Source organism: Callospermophilus lateralis, unplaced genomic scaffold (assembly GCF_048772815.1).
Source record: "Callospermophilus lateralis isolate mCalLat2 unplaced genomic scaffold, mCalLat2.hap1 Scaffold_858, whole genome shotgun sequence".
Classification (NCBI taxonomy): domain Eukaryota; kingdom Metazoa; phylum Chordata; class Mammalia; order Rodentia; family Sciuridae; genus Callospermophilus; species Callospermophilus lateralis.
This window is the reverse complement of record NW_027516671.1, coordinates 403361-429824: the sequence shown is the minus strand read 5'-3', so window position 1 is coordinate 429824 and position 26464 is coordinate 403361. Positions and strand designations below refer to the sequence as shown.

Here is a 26464-nt window from a genome sequence, read left to right as displayed (position 1 = left end):
GCGAGTGCAGCGGCAGTGCCCACACCTGCTCTGTATTCCAGACTCACAGGGAAAGCTCTCTGCAGGGGGCGCTGTTTCAGTTGGTGGGAGATTGTGAGCGCTTGCTGAGCTGAAGGCCGGGCCTGAGAGAGCTGCTCCTCTAACATGGTTGCAGATTCTCAAAGACTGCTTGCTGGGAAAGTGGTACTAGAAAACAGGCCCATTGCCAGCTTCGTGGTGGCACAGTAGTAACTCACACTGATAGAGAGACTGCAGCAGCAGCCCCACCCGTCCTGCTCCTCAAACTCACTGAGACCTCCTCTGCAGTTTCTAACCTGGGGAGTCTGTTGCAGGTGTGTGTCTGAGAGATGCGGGCCTCTTCCCAGAGGTTACGTCCACAGCATCATGCAGAGGCAGCCCAAGCTCTGTGTTAGATACAGTAAAGAGCCCTGGAAAGTGTCAGAAAAAGCCACTGGGACACCTGGTCCACCTAAGATGGGTAGGTGATGCTTCCACCAGGAAAAGCAGTGCCTTTTTGAAATCAAGATCTGGGTTGACCCACTCACTAAATGAAGAGGGGAGATGCCTACATTTCCGTCTAGCACTCCCTAAATTGGGTATTTAGTATATAAACAGGAAGCTCTGGCCTGGTGCCCTTTTAATTCTAGATGAGTGTGTCTCTTAGTTACTATTTATGGTACAGTAAACCTGAGCAATAATTTTCCAGAATAATAAGCAACATAGGGGGTTTTAGTATCTGTTCACCAGGGCTATTTTGAGGTTAAATTTCTAATTGTTCAGAAAACTCTTAACCCTGCCTGGTACCTAATTAAATTGTTGGGGTTTTTCTTTTTTCTATTTTTTTTTTTGCCTCTGATCACAGTAGTGTGACTACATTCTCTAAGTACAAGATTAGCTTAATCTGGGGCATGTGAGCAAGAAGGACCCCATCTCCACTAACGGTGTGGCATGTGCCCAGCCTTTTCTGTGAAGGTCTTTGGTGAGGGGGCGTTTGCAGGCCGGGGGCAGGACCCCACTTGGGTGCAGGTGGGTGGCCTCTTCTGTGGGGGTGGCTCTGACGTGGCCCATCTCTCCTTCAGAACCCAGTGGCCCTCTCGTGTGCAGTGACTGCAATGCTGATGTGGACAGTTACTCCAAGGAGCAGGCCCCCCACCCTCAGCCCACATGCAGGGACAGCACACAGCCAAGTGCACTGTGTGGGCAGGATCCCAGCCAGGGCGACCAAGGAGACTCTCCACATCATCCTCGCAGTGGGGCCGGGGACAGGTCCCTCTACCCCAGCAAACAATAGAATGCCGACATCCTTGAGGAAGCCAGCGGTGTCCCTAGATGGAAAAGGTGATCCCTTACTGTCCTTCTGGCCTCCCTGGCAGCTACACTAGCTGCCACAGCTGGTCATGCTGGAACTTGGCTCTGACAGCCTTCTCTTTCCCCAGGGGTCTTTGCCTGTACTCTATAGTGAGGCTGTGCGACGCGGACCCCGCAGACCTTCAGCCCTGCCCTGTGTTCCCTTCAGGCAGCACGGAGCTCCCAGAGGCCTCCTTGGCCTTTCCTGCAGGTTGCTGTTTCCTTGGAGGGGGGTTAGGAATAGTTCTGGTGCCTTAGTGCATGGTGGGAATTAGAGACAAAAACCACATTTGTTTCCTGGGGTTCCTGGTGGGTTTGGAAGGACGGGGAGTCCTTGGTGTTGTGTGCTCTTCAAAGTTACGTTTAGCCTGCGTTGGTGGCTCCTGCAATGTGTCTTTGCTGTGAGGGGCTTTTCCCTGGAGGCTTGCTTCTTTGAGGGGTGGAGTGAAGGTTGCTAATCCACCACAAGCCATGAGTTAGGACGGTAGGCCTTTCTTCCTTCTCTGAAGCTCACTTTTTCTTAAAAGCAAATGTCATCTTGTCCATGTCGCCAGATTGTTAGCTGAGGCTTTTTATTAAGGCAAAGGCTGCTGGTGTTGGTACCTGTGGATTTTTCAATAGTGACGTTTTAATTCTGCCAATATAATATTACATTGGGGGTAAAAAAGATCAAGTTCTCACCTTCCAGGGCTAGCTCATGTCTACTGAGGAGCCTGAGCAGGCCCATCCATGCCCTCCCTTCACATAGACGGGACTGGGTGTGGACTACATAAGATTTAGCCCTAGACCTGGGTGTGTTTACACTTTTGAGACCTGTAGCTAACTGTCTTGTGAGTGCCAATGTGTAATTCACTGAAAATTACATCAAAACAAATAAGGTCCTTAAAAAATCTCAAAGTACATTTCTTTAGCCAAAAAGCTGAAGGGAGATATTAGCCAAATGGCTACCTATGTCAGATGTTCCTGTCAGAGGACATCATTGTTGCAGAGGTCATCATTGATCCATTGGTTTGTACTCAACAGTTAACTAATAAATGTTACTTCCACAAAATATGTGAATTTGCTGCTTCTGAGAGGCAATGTGAAAGAGGAAGTATTACTTTTATGTACAAATTTATTTATTTATAGAAATTTTGGTACAATGTACATTGAAAACATGTAAAATATTGAAGTGTCTAACAAAAGGCACTGAGGTGTCTTTAATAAAGGTTCATTTATAAGTGTTGAGCAAATGGCAGGAATGAAAATTGGGATATATGGTGTCCTTAGGGAGACAACAAATGGCTTCTTTGGGCTAGAAAATGTATGTGCAAAGCAGGTTTGCAGGTTAGAATCATGCAACTTATTCAGTAAATATTTATTAAGCATTTGCTAGACACTTAAGCATAGGATACCATGGTAAGCATGATAGAAAAGTTCTCTTAGGGAACCTGTTAGTCTATTAGGGCAGGGATATTAATTAAGAGCTATGATAAGAACCACATGGTAAGATCTAGAACAAGTTTCAAGATAAATTGTCTTTGAGGAAATACTGTTTAAGCTGAAACCTGATGGTTGAATACATATCAGCTAAGCACTGCTTGGAAAACAGTCTACCTTCTCTAATCCTCTAATGTCCAAATCCTGTTAACCAAATTGTGCATTATGTGTTCAGTAGTCAATAAAAATGAGTTACTGGTACTCTAAGCAATTGAAATTGGCATGAAAAAGAAGTATATTTTCCATTCCTGGTCTAGAAGATACCATGCCAAATATAGCATGACATTTCTTCATTTTTAAATGCAAAAAAGATAATGATTTTAAACACCTTACAAACAGCAATTTGTTTCTTCACTCAAGCTTAACCAAATTTTGATAGAGTAAGTTCAGTTTTTAACATAATATATGTCACTAGGATGGTAAAATAGCATCTAATTATATGTTCAGTATCTGATGAGAGTCCAGAGGTAGGATGCCAAATATTTTAAGTTGTGGGTTTCGGTAGCAAGATTTGCCAACTGGAGTATATAATGAAATATATAATGAGATAAGCCTAATGGATTTACAGGAAACGTAGAATTGATGAAGAGGTCTAGGCTCAATAGAAAAAAGATGAAAGGTCAGAGAATTGCTGATAGAGTGTGCAAAAAGGGAGATGCCCAAAAACTGAAGAGAAGACAATGAGTGACAAACATCACCAAAGAAAGTGGGTAAGGAATGAGGTACTGAAATATAAAGCATCAGAAAAGGGATAGTTTGGGGGATGGCAGGTTTTAGGGTGTGGCCATGGGAGTAGATGGATGAAAGAAATGGAGAAAAGCAAGTAACTGTGATTGTATCTTGACATGGGTGGAAGATGGTGAGGTTTAGTGGTGCTGTCAAAGCTTTAAGTCATGTGTGAATATTTTCAAAAATCTGAAAATTACCCCAGTTTGGGATCAAATGGGAAGTAAATCTCAGTAACAGGGTATATGAATCTGATTTAATAATCAGCCTACAATCCCCTATAGAAGGAGGAACAAGGAATTGCTTAGAAGTGAAGGAATGCAGACAGGATGCAGCTCTGGCTTAATCAAAAAGAGATGGCCATACTTCAGGCAAGGACTTGTGAGCCTGGGGTGGACAGATTGAGTATGAGGTGGAGTTCAGTGGAATAAAATGGGAAGAAATAGCTAGGGGCTCAAAAGAACAAAGATTTGGAAACACAAGTCCTTGGTTGAGAATAATAGAAATGGAAAAGGAACTACACAGGCTCAGGCTAATGAAAGAGGTGATTAAAGCCAGGGATAAAGGTCTTGATGGTAGTTGATTTTCAAACTCTTTCTAGAGCTTGAATGTTAAAATGTTTCCCTATTGATGCAGACAGGAGTACTCAGCTCTACAAGCCAGACAATAATCTCTGCCCAGTGGCTTACTTTCTGCCTTAAAATATGAGACCTCTTAGGAGGGAAATAGGCATAGCAAGGTAAGAGTCATGGTGACACATTTAGAGTTCTTCTGTTTTCATACAAACAGATTTGCAGACAAAGGAGTGCTATCTTATGTAGGGACTGCCAGGTGGAATCATCTTGGGCATTAGCTGGATCAGTTGATGTTAATAGGTGTTTGTCAGCTTTCCAATGCTGTAACCAAATAACTGAGATAATCTTCATTAATAAGGAAAGTTTTATTTGGCTCACAGTTTCAGATGGTTGCATGGCCCCATGGCTTTTGGGCCTGAGGTGAGGCAGTCCATCATGGTGGGAATATGAAGCACTCCTGCACGTTTGCCAGAGAGCCAAGAGAGACAAGAAAAGTCTGGGATATCAATATACCCTCCAAGGGCATTTCTCCAATGACCTAACTTCCCTCCAATAGGCCCCACCTCCTAAAGGGTCCACCATCTCCCTGAAACACTAAAGGCTGATAACCACAATTCTTTAAGACATAGTTTTTTGGTGAACATTTATCCAAGTGATAACCATGGGTTTAACTTGTGTTAGGATTCAGGGTTAATCCCATTCTTAGCATGGATCTGAGGTGAATTCAAAGTTGACCAGAAGTGGTAAATGGAGAGTTGGAAGAATGTAGAAAGAAAAGATAAGTTGTCTTGCAATTTTTCCTGTACACAGGAAACTCAAATTCTATATAACCATGAGAAGCCACAATACTGAAATCAGATCCCTATCACTTTTGGCAAGAATTTATAAAAATTTTCAAAATCTAGCTCCCTTGAACTGCATGACCAGATAAAATTGAGGCAGCAGGTCAAAGAGTGGCACAGATCAATATAATTGTGGCTATGAACACATTGACAATCTAAGTCATTTAGGTGCAAGTCCTTAAAAATAATTGCAAAACAGTGTATGAATTTTAGAGACAGTCTATTTTACCTACTGAAAAAGAGCAAGTTTATTCTCTCCAATAGAGAGAGAAGTTTGAGGCAGACACAATTTACCTCTTTCACCTATCTACTTTGGACAAAAATCTGCAGAGACTGATGATGAATGCTGAGGATGGGAGCCTTGTTCTAACCAGATGAGGACACATGGATCTTTAATGTTTCCCACAGGTACAGAGGCAGGCTCTAAAGACAGGTATCCTGGATATATCCTCAGTGTCCAGAGTATCTTTCAGAGCATGGAATCTTTCAGAGTACAACAAACCAAACAAACACCATCACCAAGTTCAAGAAAAGAAAAGAAGGGTAACCTGGAAAATGCTTAGATCACAAGTGACCTTTTAAAACCAATAAAAGATGAATGTGCTATATAAAGACTCAATAATAACAATGCAAACAGCAACCAAATGTTCCAGAGGACAATGGCATCATGACATTAATAATATACTAACAGGCTGGGAACATAGGTCAGCTTTTCTTTGTGTGGAGTGATTTTTCTCTTTGCTTTTAATGATATGAGGTAAGCTCATAATTTTTATTCTCAATGGTAGATTTTGCTCCCAAATTAGTTATGTAACCTGATGCTCTATTCAGGTACCAGTGTTTTTCAACTAATATTTTAAGCAAAAGGAAAGTGAAATGACCTGTACACTTCCAAATTCGTTATATTTTTCCCATTTGGGGATATACTTCTATATCTCAGAACATAACTCCATTGTTAAACAGCACATGCCTAATTGCATTAATGAAGGTATGTATTTTATTATATATTTATAATTGTGGATTTCACTTCACTTACAGTAGCTATATATTAGTACTGAATTTATTTCCAAGTGGTTTTTCATCAGTCAAATGACTCCTTTAAAAATTCCAACTCATAACACACGTATTGTAACATTCTAAATTTCCTAGACTCAGAGTATTGAGATAAAGAATCATCTTTTACCAAGTCTGTTGGAGGCCATGTATATAATATATAATTATATATAAATATATATTTATTCTAGTTATTAAGGCAGAGAGGACACTCTTTCAGAAACTCCTGTGTGGAATACCCCCACCCCCACCTCCACAACAAGAATGCCTGGATCATGCTGTCCTAACTCACAGCCTTAGGATCAAAGAGCCTCCTGGAGATGGGCGTCGCCTGCCAAAAGCCAAATAACCTGTTTATTGTGGCATCCCTGCCACCTAAAGAAGCAAGCACCAAGAAAAGACTCCTCCCACATGGAAACCTTATACATACTGATACCCTTTGATCTGTACCACTATAAATAAAGCAGGCACAGGCTTCTTCTTTGTTAGAAGCTAGACCCTTCTAGTAGGCTCAACTGGCCATGCCCCTGCTTTACATATATTCTTGCCTGTTTGTCTTTAATTTCTTGATATATTAGTTTTATAATTTTTATTGCACAGCCAGCCCATTACTCCTAGGGGTACCCACCCTCCTCGCCCACGCAGGACATGAGCAAGTCAAGTCTACACAAATTGCAAATAAAAGGAAGCCTAATAGAGGCTTCATTCAAACATCTGGGTTTAAGATATCAAAAAAAAATCATAGAGGGCTGGGGTTGTGGCTCAGGGGTAGAGCATTCATCTAGCATGATTAAGCCCTGGGTTTGATCCTCAGCACAACATAAAATAAATAAATAAAATAAAGGTATTGTGTCCAACTACATCTAAACACCATTAAAAAAGAAAAATAAAGAAAGAGAAAACTGTAGAGGTTGTAAAGGAAGAACACCATTGCTGGCTCGTACAAAATTTTCCTACAGTCCCATATTAATCTTTGTGGAATTCCACTAGGGAATATTAAGGACAAATTGAAAAAAGCAGAATCTGCAATGAAACCTAAAGGGTGGGATATAAGCTAAAGGAGATGTGAAGTCTAGAAAGGATTAGCTACTGAGCACCCAGAATGTGATAATGAGCAAAGTCCATCTGAATTCAGCAAGTTCATGTGCTACAAGCAGAGTGGAAGGCACCTTGGCTTTACATTTTCCTTTAATGCAGACTCTTAATATACTGCATGATATGTTGGCATGTTGGCCTATTTTAAAAATTAGACACCAAAGAATTTGAGTATTATTCTGTTAAAATTGGAGTGCACACAGAAAAGAGTGTTTGAGCAGGAGAAATAAAATGAAAATTTCAGGACTCTTTATGTGGCAATAAGGTATAGGCTCAACTTCAGGCCAACTTTGAACAGTTAAAGGAAATATTCAAAAGAGAAGGAGTGAAAGCCTGACTTGAATAAATTGAATAAATTAGTATATACATGGAAAAATAAATTGATCTTTGAAGAAGAATTGGAATAAATTAGCAGCTTGTTAGAAATAAGGGGTTTCTGATTAGTTAATTAACTCTTTGGTAATTCTTAGAAATACATTCAATAATTATGAAATATACTATAGAACACTTTTTAACCTAACTGCTGAATTTTCTACCTGGGGCCCAAAGTCAGTTTAATGACATTAAACTCGCCAGGAGGTGAGTATGCCTCATGCACAAGCATCAATCAAATAATAAAAATGTAGAGATTTTCAGAGAATAATAAGCAATAAAATGTGCATTATTAGCTCAGCCAAGTATGTATATAGTGTTTCCTTTGTTTCTTCTTTCCCCTGCCGCTACATATTTGGTTTGTGATTCTTTGTGACATCTATTGGAATGCCTGGAGACAAGACCCAGCTTTCCCTTCAGATTGTCCAACATTATTGATACCTGCCTGTGGTATACAGGCTCTGGTCTTCAGAGCTGTGCAGTTTCTCACCGATCTCAGCAATAGGTTATCAAACTTAACACATCACATCTTTGCTGATTTCTGATGTGAGCAAATGGATCTTAATGACTGTCTAAAGCATAGACTCACTTCCATTACCATTTAATTTTTTTTTGAGAGAGAGAGAGAGAGGATTTTCTTTTTAATATTTATTTTTTAGTTTTCAGAAGACACAGCCTCTTTGTTTGAATGTGGTGCTAAGGATCGAACCCGGGCCGCACACATGCCAGGCGAGCACACTACTACTTGAGTCACATCCCCAGCCCACCATTACCATTTTTTGAGACCTTTGCTCCCATTTAAAATCCTAAAGAGTTATCTGCCCCATCACCTCCATTCCCAATTCTTCGTCATGTATATATTCTTGTCCTACACTCAAACAGGACAATGTTGCCCTTATCTACAAAAATTTACCAAACATCATTTGGTTTGGGACTTGGAATGCTCATTTAAATCAATTAAAAACATTTCCTGTTTCCTAGTGAAGTGAAATTTAAATTCTAGGTCACTTGGGGAGGTAATTTAAGGAGCTGGCTGTCCCCCAGCACTGGGATCATGGCAGGAGACCTTAGATAGCTCCCTGCAGTTGTTTTGCCTCTTCTGTTGGATGGCCATGTCATTGATAGATGGTGCCTTGAAGGTTGTGTATGCACTGTGCTATTGTAAATGTCGTGGGCACTAAACCATGAGTGAGCTTCATTTTTGTTCTATTTATTTTGGAATGGACAAGACATTATTTTCTGTTTCTCGAAACAATACTGCCAGACCTCTGAAACTGATTGGAAAGTGAGATTTGGGCCTTTTATATCTGCATTGTTAGGAAGTATAACCACAGGGTTCCTAAGAGGTCACTTTACAAATTCATCCATTCATAAAAGGCATCACCTGATTCTGCCTAGCTTTATTTGACTTTTTGAACTGTAGAATATTTTGTTTCCTGCCCAAATGGAAAAATGAGACCAAAGAAATGCCCAAATAAATATTTCTTAGTAGAAATCAGTTTGGATTGAACTATTATTTCTCACGGTCGTTAGCAATAGCCACCTGTCTCAGAGAAGAGACTGAATTCTTCTAATGGAACTTAGCTGGAGCAGCCTAAAGCTATGACTTGAACAACAGTCTGTTTGTCTCCCTTATTCCTTCCCAAGGGTGGTCTGGCATGAACTGTGCTTTCAAGAGACATTAGTTTCTAGCATGCCAAAGACCAGGTCCCTTCATTTAAAATGCTTTCTGAACACTATTTTACATAAGACATTTTGAATAATTTGAAAAATGTTGGCTGTAGCAGAACTAGGCATGGTTTAATTTTACCATAAGATGCTTCAGAGCAGAGTGGAGAAAACTTCAGATCTGGCTCCATTGTTTGTAACAGGGATGCTTCCTCTTGTTTATTTTGGGGAGTGTGGGCCAGGCTATTCCAGAGGTTCTCCTGAATTCCTTCTTCCTTTATATTTCTACATTGAATGTTCTGTTTCTGCACCTATATTTTTGGTGAAAATTGTCAGAATCAAAATGCAGCCACTTGCTGGGTGCTGTGGTGCACACCTGCAATCCCAGAATTTTGGGAGGCTAAGGCAAGAGGATCACAAGTGCAAGGCCAGCCTCAACAACTTTACAAGGCCCTAAACAACTTAGTGAGACTCTGTATCAAAGTTAGAAAAAAAAAAGTTAAGGGGGATGGGGATGTGGTTCAGTGGTTAATTACATCTGGGTTCAATCCCTGGTACTGTGATAGTAGGTGCAAATGTGACTCCATTTTGTTTTATGACTTCATCCTGTAAAACAACCATGCCAAGTAGAAGAGTAATGATTGGAGCAAGATGTTCTTTTCCTTTTGCTATAGAAACCTTTAAGAACACGGAACTACCTAATGGGGTATTTTGTTTCTGTAACTAGGGTAACAGGGCTCTGTTTCTGTAACTGGGGTGACTGGGCTAACTGTGATTGGTTAGGCTTTCCTCTGCTTGACTGCACTGTCCCGCTTCTGTTACCTGGCTTGCTTGCATTGGCTAGGCCCCCTGAACATCCCTTTTGAGGTTTTCAGGCTTATAAGGAGTGCCCTTGCAATTGTTCAGGGCTGATCAGGGGAACAGCTTTATGTTCTGGTCAGCCGCCACTGGTGTGCTTCAATAAAGGCTTGATTCGATTATACATGAGTGGTCTGGAAGTCCGTTTATGAAACCCTGGGACAAAGCTTTAACTATAACAGTACAAAAAATAAAAAATAAAAAAGCCTCCCATGATAATTTCCTTAGCATTTCACAGCTTTCGCCAACCACGATATTGCAAAGCCAAAGGCATTAATTTAGTCTTTTATTTTAAAACACCATATCTCACTTAACTACCAGCTAAAAATTCACTCCAAGATTCTGTGGCTTTTTATTGCCTTGCTTGTCAGCTATTTCTCATTAAATTTCTGTTGCCAGAGGAGTTAAATATCCTGCATATTTCTGTTGCCAGAGGAGTTAAATATCCTGGATACCTGGAGTCTATAATTTTATTTAATTTCCCAGTAAGCAACTGCAGAGTTATTTCTGATTTTTTGCAGTTCACAAGTTTTCGATCATACCCAACTTTAAATCCTCTTTCCTTCTTTCTTCTTTTTTTTTTGTTTTATGGATCCTAAGTTTATTCATTCTGTTGTGCTGTTACTTTCTTTGTACCAGTCCTTAGGCTACTATGAGCCAATAGCAGGACAAATCTTCAAACCAAATCCTTCTCCATTATGTAAATAAAATGAATAACATTGAATTCATTATCTCACCTTTTTGATACATCACCTATAAAATAAAACTTTGTAGGTTGCTAAACCACACCATCAAATTCCTGTTCTGATAACCTGCCCATACTGATTACCAAACATCTCTTCTTACCCAACTCAACCCTTGCAGCAATTCTGCTCTTCCAGATATATGCATAGAAATGGTTTGAATAGATTTCATGTCCATAAATAATTATATTTAGCATATACACAGAATTTTATGATTCCACCCTTACTTATGAATTAATTTGCTATAGTAGATTTAATAATTCCCATTACCAACGTTTTATGCTTGGATGAAATAACATTCAGAGAATAACATTTCAAATTGCCAAAACTAGATTCTGCCTCTGTAAATACATTCATTTTTTAAGTTCTGAAACATGTATTTTCCCTAGTCTGCTTTGAAAAGCAAATGCAGATTTAACTTTTACCAATATACTCAATTTTAATTCCTTTACTTCAAATGACATTCAATTTTGGCAGATAAATATGACTTTCCAGTTATTTCAAAAAATTAATTTAATTACATGATTTCACAGCTGAAATCTATTGGAGTTCTTTGTTTTTCTAACCCAGGGAACATAAGTGCAGAGAGAGTTCAAATTACTTGTTAAGTTACACACTCTTGGGGCTGGGGATGTGGCTCAAGCGATAGCGCTCTCGCCTGGCATGCGTGCAGCCCGGGTTTGATCCTCAGCACCACATACAAACAAAGATGTTGTGTCCGCCGAGAACTAAATAATAAATATTAAAAAATTCTCTCTCTTTCTCCCTCCCCCACTCTCTCTCTCTCCCACTCTCTCTTTAAAAAAAAAAAGTTACACACTCTTATTGAAGTACATCTACTATGTTTCATAGGCTAAAACAGTATTTAGGTATCCAACTACCTTTTATTACTTATTCACACTTGGAGAAATTATTATCAAATATTATCTACATCATTCTTTATATGCTTCTTTTGAAATTATATTTGATAAATTCTCATCAAATATTATCTACATTATTCTTTATATGCTGCTTTTGAAATTATATTTATCTACACATTGTATTACATATATGATATTATTTTTGTTGTATCATGTATTGGATTTATATATTTGTGAATTGTAAAGACTCAGAACACAAGATCTACATTTTCAAAATTGTTCAAGACACTTCTAATACTAAAACTTATCAATAGACATAATTTAAATAAAGCATGTGTTTCTGAGATCAAAATATTTTCAAAATCACCAGATTATATTTATCATAAAATGTTGAAAAGACATGGAAATACCAAATCAAAAGTTTAAGATCACCCTCAATTCTCCCCTTCAAATAAAACCTTTATAAAACTTTGGTTTTACTCAATGTTTTGCCTAGTAAAGAGCAGCTTTTTGCACATACTAAGAATCAATGGACATTAGAAAATGAATGAATGATGGATGTCAATCCATGTGAATTCTAAATGAAAATTAGATCAATGTATATGTATTTTTTTTAACTTGTCCTTTTTTCACTTAAAATATCCCTAGCAATTACATATATTCAGTATCTTCATGCAATACAATTTTTATAGCTGAATCATGTTCAAGTCATTCAATTGAGTGAGTTACCTCATTTTAAATCTATGAGAAGAGATTGACATTTTTTGAATTAGTATGACATACCTCTCCCTGACATTGCCCTGCTTCAAACCTCTACTGGATCTTTAAAAGTCCAGGAGTCTTCACAATTGGAGATGATGTGTCCATCTGGCCCTATTGCCTCTTCACTTTGTCTGTTGACCCAAACCCAATTTCTTCCAGAGAAATTATGTACCATTTCCCAGGAGTGACTCCACACTCTCAATTTTTGGTCCCTAAAGCACCCTCCTCCTTCCACCAGGAATGCTAGTCCTACTCCTCATCTTAGAACACATGTGTAGCCTTCCAAATCCAAATCCAAGATTTTATTACTAAATCCTGTATCACAGTGATCCTCAGGAATCAGCATAAACCACACAGAACAAGAAGTTGAGTAGAGATGAGGAGAACTGAAGTTTTAGGTCAATTCAGGAGAAAGAAAAGAACATTTTGGTTTGAGTGAGCAGCCAACCCTCTAGACAGGGTTATTTTCCTGTTGTCCATGAACAAGAAAAAGCCATCTAAAGCAGCACATTCTTTTCTTCTCTTAAGGAAACAGTGGAATTCAATTACTCTCTTCTGAGGCCCCGAGTGATTGGAGAATGGATTGGTAGAGAAGAAAACGATGCTGATCCACTAGCTGTTGGAATTCTGCAGCCCCCAGTTTCAAGAAGTAAAAATGGCCAATGGGAAAGTGAAGACAGTGGCTCTAGCCCTGCAGGAAGGTAAGCAGAGATGCCTTCCAGGATTCTATGACTGGTCACTAAAAGATGAATGGAAAATAAACCCAAGTGCAGGATTTTGATGAGATACCTCATAGTAATTTTATATAGAAAAACTGGTAAGCTTTGTGTGGGATAAAACATTTAGCTAGATTTAATTTTACCATGATGTGTGTGTGTGTGTGTGTGTGTGTGTGTGTGTGTGTGTTTGTGTATGCTTCAAAATATCACATCACACATAATAAGTACATAGTTTTACATGTCAACTTAGAGTGTCATTAGGCTTGCTCTTGGTTTGGGTGTTTTTCTTCACATCTAGGTGGTTACCATCTTTTTGCTACTAAAACCAAAAGGGAAAATAGTTTCAAGGTTATAAGCTGTTAGTCAAGACCAACTATAACACTGGGCAGCAAGTGGCTGGCTGTTAAGACTTGGAGAGGGGATTCCTGAGGTATTAGAATGATGTAGTTCATCATCAGGAAGAAAAAAAAAACTTAAATGCCTAATATAGTGTAAGAAGTAGAGTAAATGTGAAATATAAGAAAATAGAAATCTTGCTTTAGAACTATTTAGGTTTATAGTTGAAAACTATGATTGAATATAATTATCCATAATATATTTAATTTTTAAAACTATTCTAAACTTGCAAGTACATATAACACTTACTCAGAGCCCTGATGCCCAAATGGTGGCAAGTTTGCCTTAAGCATCCTTATTCTGGTACAAGTGAAGTAATGTTGAAATGACCAGATCATATTTATTAGGTAGAGCATATTCAAGATTATCTTGTTTTTGTTGTTGTTGTTTTTGTAATATCATTTTGAGAGTGCAACTCAAAGCAAAATGAAAACTTCAAGGAAGTTGAGTTGGAAAGCATTATGGGAGGCGTGGCTGACACCAAATTGAGAAAACAGATTTAAATATTCATAATTAAAATGTACCAGAAACTTGTAATAGGAACTTTCTATGTCATTAGCTGACCACCACAAAAACCTTGCTCCTATGCATAAATCAGCCACACTAAATTTGTATTGCCTCTGTTAAATTTAGCAGCAGCCCATAAACACTTTTTTCTGAAAGAAAAAACCATTTTCTACATGTAATAGCTTTCAGAGTTTCTTTGCTTTGACTTATAACTTGGGTGGAGGGAAAGAAGTTCAAAATACTCATTAATGTGCTTCAGACATATAGAAAATTGATTCTATTTCCATGAGAAATAACTTTTAAATAATATAAATAGTTGACGTGTCTCATGTAAGGAGGAGAAAAACATTTTTAAAAATCCATTTATCTTCTTCTGTGAAACGCCAGATCAATTTCACCTATCAATGAGGGTAATTTTATTTTTAATATAAGACTTATAACACCCACTAGACCTTTATCTTTATTCATTGGTAGATATTGAGTTCTTAAATGTAAAATAGAGAAATGTCAGCTTTCATTTTATTTTTATTTAATCATAATAATAATCATGGCTATCTTACTGCTTCTATGTTCTTCCTTGCTTCAGTGAGGAAGCTCTTATTCTCTTTGGAATGCTGAATAAAGGGGAATCCAAATTGAATCATTTTCTGCAATCCTAATTGAATACCTTCCTCAGAAAACTCATTATTATTAGTAGTAGTATTAGGGATTGAAACCAGGGGTGCTTATCCACTGAGGCTCATCCCCATTCTTCTTTTATTTATTTATTTTTTTAAAAATTTTGAGACAGCGTCTCCTGAAGTGGCTCAGGGCCTTATTAAGTTACTGAGGCTGGCTTTGAACTTGCAACCCTCCTGTCTCAGCCTCCTGAGTCATTGAGATTACAGGCATGCAGTCTATGAAGAGCTTTCAAATATTTGTCTTGGAAAGTAGCTTTCACTTTTATTTTTCTTTGTGTTTAAGTTATGGGTTCACACATACTTATGAATATAAGAAAGTGGTGAAGTTCTACCTTGATGTTCCATTAGAGCAGAAAAAATATGTGCACATCTGAAATACATGTAGAGAACAGTGGTAAATTCTGTTAGAAACTACATTTCTCCCTTTTTTCTAATTCAAGACAGAATTCCTGTGTTTTTGCTACTAGCTCACACAGAATTCAACTTGATTTGGATGAATAAGAAAGTGATGTAGATAAATTTTTAATGGCTGTAGAGTCTGTACCTATAATATTAGTCTTTCCCCTTAAATAGTAATGAACATGTACAATAATTTAGCCTTATTAAACATTAGCAGGCTGAATGATATTCTAGACTCCTCAAAGAAAATTTGATTTTCAAGCCTGACTTCATCCATTTTTCTTTCTCCCACTGGGGCTTGCATATGGTTATTGTCAATTGGCTTCTGTTAAAGGAGTGATGGAGGTAAGGACTGTTACTAGACATCTGCAAGGTAAAACTTATTCACCAGCTTATTAACTTATTGTCTGTCTTTAGTTGTTGCCCATATCCCTTGCACATTTTTTCCTACCATCTATTGTTCATATATTTTCTGAATTGTTGTTATTACAATACTCCATATTTAGCAAGTAGCCAACTTTCCCTTTCATGCAGAATGATAGAAACATGACAGGCTGAATTGTCACTCTTAAAGAGAATTAAATAGATGTTATACTAAACCTTGAGAGTCTTATGGGTAGAAACTTACCTGAAATATTTTCCTAGAGAATTTTTTAAAATAACGTATGTCAATTAAACTTTTTTCCTTAGCCCCCCTCCCCCAAGTATGGCATTGTACAAAAAGGTTCAACAATTTTGGAATGTGTAACTGACACCTCTAATGGTTCAGTGCTGGTTAAAGTGAAGGCAGTTGCAAGGGTACTATGGAGAAACTAACAGAAAAGAACAGGAGACACTAATGTGACATCCATGACCCCTAGTCAGTCTCTGGATGGGACTTAAGAGCTCTGTAAATCTCTTAAATTCCATGCAAAATTTTGTATTTTGTGTTGATGGACATTTTTCCACCTATTCTTTCTTTGACTTTCAAATTCATAATTGAGAGAGCTTTAAAAAAAGAAATTTAAAAAACCCTAAACAAGAGAAGAAAGGGTGTTTATAAAAGTGAGGGGGATGTGTTGGGGAATGCTTCAAGACTTCCTGTGTTTGTCAGATACCACCTATTATAGACAACCTGTAGCTTGTCTGGACAGTTAGTGGGAAAGCATATATACCTACTGCACATGAAGAGTTATAAAAAATAATCACATGTTAACAAAAATAAATGTAAACAAAAATTTTCATAATCTTATATAATCTTATTTTAAACCATCTTAATTAGACATTGCAATAGCTGTGTAATGAATTTCCTAAAATAACTTGTTAAATCTTAATGTTAATTTGTAAATAGGTTCATCAAGCCTTGAAAACCTAATGAGGCTCCTTTGAAGCTGAACCACATTACTAAAACAAGAATAATATTCATAAATATTATAGATCCGGTGAAATGGCTTTGTAACTTAGCACTGCTATTTGATTTTAAACATGCCATATAATTAATCTAAATCTTGTTATTTAAAAATGTAGGTTAAATGTCCCTATAGAAACTAAATTTTCTTCCTGTTAAGAAGTTTCCCTTTCTTTAAAGTTCAAAATGACTTCTGATATGCCAGTGAATAAAGCTAGGAAATGCTCCCTTTCCAGAGAAACAGACCAGGCAACTTACAAATGTGTGACATAAATTTAAGAGGTATTAGGTCATATGATGGGAAATGAAGCAGGATAAGAAGAACAAAGCAGATCAAAGAGAGGGTACTCTTTTACATGCAAAGACCGAGAGCAAAGAAATTGCCCTACTACTGTCATATTTTGATTATTGTGGACATCATACAAAAAAAATGTAAAAAACAAAAAAGAAAAGTCAAACTTAAGTAATTTAGATACACTCTAACATGAAAATTTTAAGGGTATAAAAGATTGATTAATAGTGGTAAATCTGTCAAAGAAATCCCAAAGAGAAGCCTTAATATCCAAAATATACAAAATTTGTACCTCATGACTAATAAATTTGTTTTAAAACTAGAAATATAAAGCACACACTTATTCCAGAATATCAATGAATTTATTTTCATACGGCTTAAAATTTATTTTAAGGTGTTTAGAAATACATTAATTTATTTGAGTAGAAAAACATGTCTCAGTTCTAATAATTATTTTGCAAAACACAGTACTAGTTATCCATAGACTTCATGTGTGTTAAGCAACATTTGAGGCTTACTCCATATCTAGGTCTTCCAGACCTGTGCTATATTAATGTCAACACCATGTGTTTTCATGAGATTAAAAAAATACTTGCTTCAACCCTCCTGAAATCATCTTGATAATTGCAGGTTGATGCATAGAAGTTATGCATTTATAATCTAACTTTTATTCTTCATCTTCAACATTACTATCTATGTGTATTTTTTCTTCTTTTTAGTATTAATCTTCCTATTTACCTGGATTTTCTTATCTCTCATGTTGAAGACATATGGATCCCTTTAATTTTGAATTTATGTAATGTGTTTGTAAGAGGGAAAAAAGTAGTTCAAAAAGAAAAAAGTCAACTTGCTAAATATTTATTGAACATTAATAGCAGATAATGTGCTAGATACTGGGTAAGAGTAATGTGAAAGAAAAAAAACTGTATTCAAAATATTTGCTTCTTTAACATTCAGGAAATGAGAAAGAAAGAGGGAAAGAAAGAAAGAAAGGAAAAGAAAAAGAAGAGTCTTACTTCTGCAATTCAGCTCCCACACTGCTAGGCACATAATAAGCATTTAATAAGTGAACATTCACTAAATTGATTATAAAACATAGTATTTAGCTTTTTTAAGCTCTTCTACATAAAAACCTAAGTACAACAGCTAAGCATGAAACTTTATGATCTTTTCAACTCCCTGGGCTTTAATATGAAGGCAGCCACTTAATTTCTAATTGTAGTTAAGAAAAGAGATAGATTCTTTCTCAAATGCCACGAAGGTGCACTCTACAAGCTCAAGATTTAGTTCTCGGGAGACATCATCCAGATTTCTACCACACAGAGACACTGGGCCAGATTAAATGAATTTTATCAATCTCTGCTCAGGGACAGAGCATGATGCAGAGTGGAGCAAGGTTGGAAACACGGGAGAGACTGGAGACAGGAGGTGGGATATGTGGAGGGGCTGGAAGGGGTTTCACCAGGACTGATAGGCCCACGAGGGCTGAGGTAGGGGAGGTTGGCCACTAAATTTAAACTTTTATGTTTCCATTTAACTCCAGTTTAGAAGTCACCCTTCTAAACCAAAGCAAAATGATTCTTTGAATATATTAACACCAAATGGAAATATTGACTGCTGCTTTTTTTCATAAGGTCTCCCAAAATGTTACCTTTCTTGTTATGTTGGAAGCCATGCAAATCTTCAGGATGCCACCTGGTGTTCTTTGAACACATGATCTATTAAATTACCACTTAGAGACTGCTCTGTGTATTCTCTCTTGATTCAATTTATCTTTTTTTATAATTAACTTTTTAATTTATATATGACAGTGGAATGCATTACAATTCTTATTACACATATATAGCACAGTTTTTCATTTCTCTGATTGTATACAAAGCATATTCACACCAATTCGTGTCTTCATACATGTACTTTGCATAATAACATCCATCACATTTCACCATTGTTTCTAACCTCCTATTGCCTCCTTTCCCCTCCCACCCCTCTGCCCTATCTAGAATTCGTCTATTCCTCCCATGATTCCTCTCCCTATCCCACTATGATGAGCTTCCTTATATCAGAGAAAACATTCAACATTTGGTTTCTTGGGATTGGCTAACTTCACTTAGCATAATCTTCTCTAACTCCATCCATTTACCTGAAAATGCAATGATTTTATTCTCTTTTATTGCTGAGTAATATTCCGTTGTGTACGTATGCCACATTTTTTAATCCATTCATCTACTGAAGGGTATTTAATTTGGTTCCACAGTTTAGCTATTGTGAATTGTGCTGCTGTAACATTGATGTGGCTGTGTCCCTTTAGTATACTGTTTTTAAATCCTTTGGGAATAGACTGAGGAGAGGGATAGCTGGGTCAAATTGTGGTTCCATTCCCAATTTTCCAAGAAATCTCCACATTACTTTCCATATTGGCTGCACCAGTTTGCAGTCCCACCAGCAGTGTATGAGTGTATCATTTTTTCCCACATCCTCACCAACACTTATTGTTCTTTTTCTTCACAATAGCTGACATTCTGACTGGAGTGAGATGAAATCTAAGATTCGCTTTATCTTTATGAAAGCATTATTATTATCCTTATTGTAGCAATGAGGAAACCAAGTCCCAGAGTGTTTGTTTCTCTGTTCCAAGGTTGGTTACCGGACTCTCTTGGTCCAAATTCTGTGCCCTTAAATGATTTACAGCCTCTCTCTGCACAAGAGTTCCAGGATTGAGAGCTGGAAAAGGGAGGGCCAGATGAAGGCTCTGAGAACCCTTAGATGCTCTTCGAAAGACCTCAGTCCTCTCTTCCTTTTATTTCACTCAACACTGCTCTCTGCATTCTGGCTGCCCACAACATTGTGCGCTCTCGCTCTCTGTCTCTCTCTCTCTCTCTCTCTCTCATTAATTACTTAATTCAATCTTAATTAGGTATATATGATAGCAGAACACATTTTGATTCATTGTATATAATTGCATTACAACTTTTCATTTCTCTGGTTGTACACAATATAGCGTTGCACCTTATATGCAGTCATACATGCACTTAGGGTAGTGATGTCCATCTCATTCCAACATCTTTCCTTCCCCCATACCCCCACCCTACCCCACCTTCGCCTGTGCCCAAAGTTTCTCCATTTTTCCCATGCTATCCCCTCCATTATGCATCAGCATCCACTCATCAGAGAGAACATTTGGCCTTTAGTTTTTTGGGATTGGCTTATTTTGCTTAGCATGATATTCTCCAACTTCATCCATTTACCTGCAAATGCCATTATTTTATTTTTTAATGCTGAGTAATATTCAGTTGTGTGTATATACCACACTTTATCCATTCATCTATTGAAGGACATCTAGGTTAGTTCCATAGTTCAGCTATTGTGAATTGAGCTGCTGTAAACATTAATGTGGCCACATTACCATAGTATGCCATTTGTAAGTCCTTTGGGTATAAATCAAGAGTGGGATACCTGGTGAAATGGTGGTTCCATTCCAAGTTTTCTAAGGAATCTCCAAACTGCTTTCCAGTTTGGTAGCACCAATGTGCAGTCCCACCAGCAATGTATGAGTGTGTCTTTTCCTCCACATCCTCACCAACACTGTTGTTTGTATTCTTGATAACTGCCATTCTGACTGGCGCGAGATGAAATCTTAGAGTAGTTTTGATTTCCATTTCTCTAGTTGCTAGAGATGTTAAACTTTTTTTATATATTTATTGATCAATTATTTATCATCTTCTGAGAAGTGTCTGTTCAGCTCTTTAGCTCATTTATTGATTGGGTTGTTTGCTTTTTTGAGTTCTGATCCTGGAGATTAATGCTCTATCAGACTTGCATGTGGCAAAAATTCGCTCCCAAAATGTAGGCTCCCTCTTCACCTTGTTGATTGTTTCTTTTGCTGAGAAGAAGGTTTTTATTTTGAGGCTATTTTCTTGTAATTATGCTATTTTTGCTTCTTTGGTCTTCAGCCTGTGGGGCCAGAGAAGAGGCAGGACCAGTCTTTGCTTCTCTGCTGCTTACAGATTTTGATCTATCAATTTACCTGCCGCACCACCACCCCTCAAAAAAATTCTCCCTAGAATTGTGGCTTCCAGAATATCATGTTTTCAGCCTGATCATCATCCACATGTTCTTGAAGCCATGCTTGACCATCCCCTCATCTTTTCCCCTTCCCACTTAGGCACTTTCCCTAAATCCTTATCTTCCTGGTGAAATCAATATAAACATCAGTGATTCTTCCCCAAATCTGATCCCTCCTTTCCTTCACCTGCTCTTCATTATTGGTTTTGAATTCCACCTTGTCTGACCCACTCATTCCCTCTATCATATTCTGGACCCTCTCATTATTATTATCTGCCATTGCTATTGTCAATTTTAGGTATCTCACCCTCTCTCAGCCTTTGTCCTTGTTCATTCCTTCTGGAACCCAAGTTTTGGGTGTGCCAAGTTTCCATCCTGATAATTTTTGATTGTGTTAAATTTCCATCGCTCCTGACCCACCACCTTGTTCCTTGTTTTTCTCCTTATTCAGCTTTTGCCCATGCCCCACTATTGTAGTCAGTCTCTTGAAGATACCTTCAACTCACTGGACTCTCGTTTCCTTTGTCTTAATTTCCTTTTAACAATCCAATTCTTCTTTCTGTGGTGAAACCAGCAAAGGCTGGAGAACCTGTGGCTCCACTGGATGGCGTCACTGAACTCATGACCTCCCCAATGCAGGTGAAGCTGCTCGGCGAAGTTGTTGCCAGTGGCTGAACAATCCACATATCCACTTTCCTCAGAAATGATTTCATGTCTTCACTTCTCTCTTCAAATCCCAAACTCTTCTCCTCCTCTTCTTCTCTAATGATGACGCTGCTTAGTGTTTCATGGAGGAAATAGGTTCAAAGACTCTTCCTCCACAAGCACCGTCCCAGCACCACGGGTGGGCTTATCTCACCTGTGCCCAAATGGGTGCAGCCCACACTTCCACCCAAACCAAGCCCCTCACTTGGTTCTAGATGCATAGTCTCAGCCACTATGCAAGCTGCTTATTCCCTGTGTCTGCCTCTACTCTCTCTGCTAGATCATTCCCATCAGCATAAAACTCTGATGGGATGCCTCTCTACAAAAGGAAGCCTCCTCCCTGGCCACAGCTGTCAATGCTCTGTTTTTCATTGTTCTTACAGCCAGGCTCCTCACTGCCATTATTTTCTGTTCACTGTCCCCCTCTACTTGTAATCTTTTCCCAAAAGAATTTTATTTCCATCACCTGTTGAAACCACCTTTATCAATGTCAACCAGAAGGCTTTTAATGTCTCCCATTGTCATTCCAATGACTTAACTTCTGCCTTCTGAAATTCCAGCATCAAGACTCCTCAATGCTCATCAAGGCTCAGCCCCCACCTAACAGCAGCATTTGGGAACCTATCAATTGTGTGTTCTGATGTGTTCCTCACAGTCCTTATCTGTAATTATGAAATTCAAGCTGCTCAGAAAACTGAAATGGTTTTCATAACTCATGACAGCAAAACCAGATCTGAACACCGTAGATTCTTTATTTAACCTACTCAGTGGTGATGCTGATACATAATGACATAGAAAACTACTGTAATTGATAGCAAAGTCAAGCCTCAGACCCTCCTTGGAGGTGTCACATAATATACAGTTTATGCAGCTGAGCACATCCAGCCCCAAGGAATCTAGAAAAACAGTTATGGACCTGGAATAGAAATCTAAGATTACATTCAAGAAGATAAATTTATTTGTAACTAGGCATGTTTTGATCATATATTAGCTTTACAATACAATGTTATTTTATGGGAATAAAAATAAACATTGGCATTATGTTTATTTATATCAAATAACATCTTTAAGATAGTATATATCTTAATTTTGCATAAAACATGTAATTTCTAGTTATTGTATATAATTTAGGTAGATAATAATAAATAAACTTGTCAGAATCTTCATAAAACACCTGCTTCAAACAGTAATAGTTGGAGAATTATTATTTATTAATAAAGGGGAAAATATCTATAGAACTATAATTGAACTTTTGCATAAAAACAAAGTAATTTTGTTAAGCATATGATATTATTCAATAAAATATTTTGTTGTCATTTAAGTTTACAGTATAAAATGCAAAATCATAAATGAGAACTTCAGTTGCTCTATTCAACAGGCATATTAATCTATCTACTTTCCATAGTGCTACAGATATTAGCCCTTTTAAATTGTCAAATTGTCTATATAATAGGAAATACTATAATCTACATTACAGACAATGAAAGCAAGAAAAGAAATCTTGTATATATAGAATATCTTTTTATATGTCTTAGTGAAGCATATGTATGTTTTGCTCCTGTATAAATTTCTCTTATTTATTCATTTATTGTGGCATAAGGGATTGAACCCAGGGCCTTGTGCATGCTAGGTAAATGCTGTACCACTGAAATACACCCCTAACTCCCCAACACATAGGAATTTTTTAAATTGAGCCTCACTTTGGAAAATCATTTTTTCAAAAGAAGAAAATGAAATTTTATTTTAGAGAGTTAGCCATCTGTAACACAATGTGTTTTTAATTCAGTGATATCAGTTTTTCCATATAAACATTTAAAATAATTTCTGAGTTTTTTTGTGACAAGATACTACTATATTTAACTGGAAAGAGAAAAATAAGGTAATACTTTGAAAGCTTCACATAAATTTTACATATAAAATATGGAGTCCCAGGGAGAAAAAGAAATGTTCTAAAAATCGTTTTTTTCTAAATCACATTTCTTGATTTAAAGTGTCAATGGTAGTAAAGTACTTTCATTATAATAAATGATGCATGTCTCCATATTTATACATCAGAGGTGTTACATAGTCAATAATGGCAGGTTCAAAATGGTTCCTGGTATAATAACTGCATTAGTTCCACCATTAGGGAAACTGTATAGTGGCATTTTTTACTACATGCAATTAATAATCTTTCTTTTTTTTTTTTTTTTTGCATTTTAAAGCAAGTAACTCTTTCTCCTCACCTCTAAATCATTAGTGTGGTAGATGTGCCAGATGTAGTCACAGTATCTACATTCAACTTCCATTCAACATTCAATAAACATTTACTGAGCACTTATGTGCTAGGCTGGGTTTGGTCCCGGGGATATAAAAATAAAATAATAATTGTCTTTTTGCAGGAACTTTGCACTCAAAGCACTCAAAATAAAAATGTAAATACATCACTCTAGTGGTGTTTTCTACCTGCAATAATTGGGCTAAGCACCCACTTGCATATAAAGGTGACATTTAATCCAAAAGTGAGGGACAGTGATGAGAGAATGTGTCTTAGACATGCTGATGCCCCTGGTTAGTCCTGAAGGACAAGTAGGAATAAGATTATTGGGTGTCGTGTTGTCATTACTCTTGTAGGTTTGTTCACAGAGATATGGGCTCTTCTGTTATGGTCCTCTGTTTTGGTCAGTAACAGTGAAGGGGGATGAGACCAAGGGATTCTTAAATGAGACACAGGTTACTTCTCAGTGCTGGTATCCCCTACATCTCAACTGCTCTGTTATGACATTTCTTGTTTTCCAACTAGAGGATTGGGTTTTGGAGAATATGTAATGAAGCAATTCATAATTGTCCTTTGTTAATTCTTTTTTTTTCATTTAGACATTTTAGTCTGTGTACTGAGCAAGTTTAATATTTCAGTTTGGACTTTCTCTTTGTAATTCCACACATCTCAGCAGAGGTTAGTGGTGGAAGAATAATGTTGGTTTCTAAGTTGTAATATTTCCCTGTGATGTACATTTTCTTAGTTTTGAAACTGTTTGTAGAGTAACATGCAAAATACAAATGTTAAGTTCTTGAAAATTTATGTGATATCAAATTTTAGGACATAGGACTATTGTAAGATGCAAGAGAGACATTTGGTATTTCAAATATCTTCTTGAATCTATGATATGTTGTAGAATGAGTATGCTAAAACTTATGTGTTTTTAAGGGTTTAACTTGTTATGTATATCAGGATATAACTGGCTAAAATTTAATTTATCATGCATGGGAAGCACTCTGTAAACCTCATGAGGTAATGCATAAGTCAGAGGTATAATTATTACCTAATATTAATATAAACAATGATTATTCCTCAATAAAATAGGTTGATATAAAGGGAAACATTTTTTACTTGTACTAGTAGATATTAGTAAAAGTGGTGATTCTTATTTCAGCCATGAAAATATCTAGCATTGTTAATATATTATTGATTAATAGTTAATTACTCAGTTGTTTAATTGTATATATGTGGATTTCTTTTTTAACTGTTTTAGGTATATGAAAATATTATATAGGCATCTATAATTTTTAAAATAGAATAAGTGTTCTCTGTAAGATTGTTTTAAATACTGTCAATAAATGCATAGTACAAAAGTAGGTTAATATAATATTAATGATACCTATCAGGTAATAAAATAGCCAAACTTGTAGAATTTTAATACACAACAGTTTTAAACAACTTGGAAATTGATTCTGTAATTATGAGACATTGAATAATATATCTGACATGTAACGTCAAACCATGTAGTTCTCAACCACAAATGCAAAACATCTTAAATATTTATGTTGGCAATTAATGGCCACAATGAGTAAAATATTTTACTAAGAATTTTTCTTAAAAATTATTAAAATCTAGACAGGCATGGTGGTGCATGCCCATAATCCCAGTGATTCAAGAAGCTGAGGTAGGACAATCACAAGTTCAAAGACATCCTCAGCAACTTACAAAGACCCTAAGCAACTTAGTGAGACCTTATCTCAAACTATAAAAAAAATAGAAAGGGCTAGGGATGTGGCTCAGTGGTTAAGTGCCTCTGGGTTCAATGCCTGGTACCAATTTTTTTAGAAAGATGTATTGAAATCAGTTTTTTTTGAAAATATGGTGAAAAGGTGTCATGATAGAAAACAAAGTAATTTATAAAAATTATATTTATTCCATTCTTCTTAAAGAAAATTTTGAGGGGCTTCATTAGTTTAAAAGATTTTTCAGTTTGTAAATATGAGCCCATTTTTATTACATTGCATGAATTTATCATCTTATTGTAGTTGAAACTCAAATAGCTATTATGTGTTTGATTTTTTTCCATGTGATTTATTCTGATTTTTATTCATTTTTTAAATCCTCAGAATTATATTTGACAGATAACTAGCTTTCTACAGATTTTATTATGAAATATTACTTGTAAAAATTTTTAGGCTTTCTTATAATTGGTGCTGAGGCATATATCTAAAAGTCACATTCCAGAGATGCTTAAAAATTAAAACATTAGTCATGCTTTATGCTTTCCATCCTTAGCTCATAATTCTATAAAACTAAAATTATATTGCCAACCTAAATAAAGTTATTACAAACAGATATCACTTGTTTTAAAATGAGTAATCACGAACAGTTTATAATTATACTGATTATTTTGCTGAATGTCATCATTGAATTTCTGTAACCTCAATATCATGCCAAATTTTGTAAAATAAAAACTTAATTTGTTAGAGGGACTCATTACCTTAAGGCATTCTTTTGGCAAATTGTTTTACATCCTGATCAACCTTCAAGAAAAAGAATATTCACTGTTGTTTTTTTTTAAATCAAAGACCCCTGAAAACAAAAAGCTCCCCATCCTTGCAAATTAAGAACACACGTTTCACCTAGTGAAAAATGAATGCTTTTTCTCAATGATATCAAAATACAAAAAGGAAGGGGA

General features: G+C 36.7%; 1 pseudogene; it reads left to right on the top strand.

The window, feature by feature from the left end:
• The window catches only part of LOC143387521 (leucine-rich repeats and immunoglobulin-like domains protein 1), an 89226-nt pseudogene that overhangs the window by 39049 nt on the left and 23713 nt on the right, over positions 1-26464 (top strand).